This window comes from Calidris pugnax, unplaced genomic scaffold (genome assembly GCF_001431845.1).
Source record: "Calidris pugnax isolate Ruff unplaced genomic scaffold, ASM143184v1 scaffold54, whole genome shotgun sequence".
Lineage (NCBI taxonomy): Eukaryota > Metazoa > Chordata > Aves > Charadriiformes > Scolopacidae > Calidris > Calidris pugnax.
In genome coordinates, this window is record NW_015090864.1 from 8,056,449 (window position 1) to 8,058,455 (window position 2,007).

Here is a 2,007-nt window from a genome sequence, read left to right on the forward strand (position 1 = left end):
GCCCACCGGGACGGAGCCGCCCCCCCCTCCCGGCGTCTGCCGCAGGGACAGGGGGACCCCCCTGCCCCATGGCCGGCGCTGGGATGTGAGTGTCTCGGTTCAAAGCCACCTGCAAGGAGCAAATTCCTGCCGCTGAGTGCCCTGTCCCCTTCCCGAGAGCAAAGTTTCTGCCGAGAACAAACACTCGCCATGTACCTCGGAGTCACGGATTCCCCCCCCCCCTCCCACCATCCCCCCCGGAATGTCTCTCCGGGTCTTTTCAGCTTAATTCTGTGTTGAAAGGGGTCTCAACACACGTTAACAGCCTTTATGTGCTGGAGGGAGGGGTGTTTTGTTGGGTTTTTTGGTTGGGGTTTTTTTTTTTGGTGTTTTTTCTCTCCCTTCGCCCCATCACTCATCCGAGCCCTCCAAGCAGCACGGGCTGGAGCACTCACCCCGCTTCAAACACACATCCGCGCTCGCCTACAAAGCCGAGCAAATCCGTGCAATAATATAGCTCTTAGTGGGAAGATGAAAAGCAAGGGGCGGGGGGCGAGGAGGCAAGTTGAGCGAAGCAGGGGATGCTGTGCAAGCCAGGACACCCTGCATCTCTACATGAAACGGGGGCGAGCTCTACAATGAAACCCTTAAAGTTTGTGGGGGTGGGATTCTTATCTGAGCCAAGGGAGGAATAAACCAGCGATTGGGGAAAAGGACTCTCAGCCTCCCCCCCACCACCCCCGAAAAAATAGGAAATCAGCACCAAAAAGCGTTGAAAAGCGCTTGACCAAGTGTCCAGAGTTGAAAACACACACGTCGCCAACTTTTTACCCCCCGACTTGGAGAGGAAAATAACTCATGGATAGACATGATGCGGCGCATTTGATGCAAATACCGGTGTGGATGAAAGCCACGGCAGGATGCAGTAAACTGCTCTTCCCTCACTTTTGCTGGCCTGACTGGGATGCTTGGCCTTCTGCAGGACCATTCACTCCAGCGGGCTCCCAGCACACCCAGTAACAGACCGCAAAGGCCCCCTTCACAGCTCCCAGAAAGGCAAAGCCCCTCAATTATCCCGCCGAGGCCACTTCTAGGGACGTGACAAGGTTACCCAACGAGAAAGTTCCCGTGTGTCTATCAGCAGCCATAAAATGCAATTCCAGCGATACACAGGTCTCCCCGAGAGATATAAAACGCAATCCTGAGCTCACTTTGGACTCTCTGGCCTACTGTTTTATGGAAAGAGCCGGGTGTTTGGTTTTCGGCCCCGTTCCCGGCACCAAAGTGCAGCAGCACAAGGAAGTTGAGTTTGATTTATTTTTCCTCCTATCTCCCTCGCACACCTGAGAGGATGGAAATGCTCCTCCACTGATTTACAAGGGAAAGGCGGGGGAAGTCTCAGCTACCGATAAGGCGACAGCCCTGAGCGACACGGCGCTGTCTCGCCCCGCCGCTGCGCGGGGGAGCAGCGGGCGCGGAGGGGCGCGCAGAGGTTGCGGGCAGCGCCGGGGGACTCTCCGCGCTCCGGCCCTGCCAGCACCAGCTCCCGGCTTCAGGCGAAATAAAGAAGAAGAAACGACCTCCTAAAGGACTTTCCTCCCTTTTATACTGCCTGAGCTGGATTGTCAGAGTCAAAAGCCGTGAAGCCCAGACTATTTATTAATTCATTGGGTCGTGTGCCACAAATCAAGCCCAATTCTGTTCAGCCACCGTGAAGCTCAGCAGGGCTGCCTCCACTAACGCTTTGTGTAGAGGCAAAGTTGTTCAACAAGCCCTCTCCTGCCAGCTCCTAATCTCTTCACAAATGAATTGCTTGAAGGAAACACTTAACAGGTACCTGTCAGTGTAAACAACCTGGTGGGCTTCCTAAATGCCAAGTTGATCTCTAAATTCCTCACATCACGCACCGGTTGTGTGCCTGCATTACACGAGATTCTTATTTTATTTCATACAAATTCCAGCTTTATCATACTGACCTGGCCTCCTTATCTCTCCTCCGGATCCAGCCAATGGCTGGGATTGGGGGGG

General features: G+C 54.4%; 1 protein-coding gene across 1 annotated transcript in view; it reads right to left on the reverse strand.

The window, feature by feature from the left end:
* The window catches only part of SHH (sonic hedgehog), a 12,546-nt gene that overhangs the window by 7,765 nt on the left and 2,774 nt on the right, over positions 1-2,007 (reverse strand). The gene's annotated exons all lie outside the window — the stretch shown is intronic.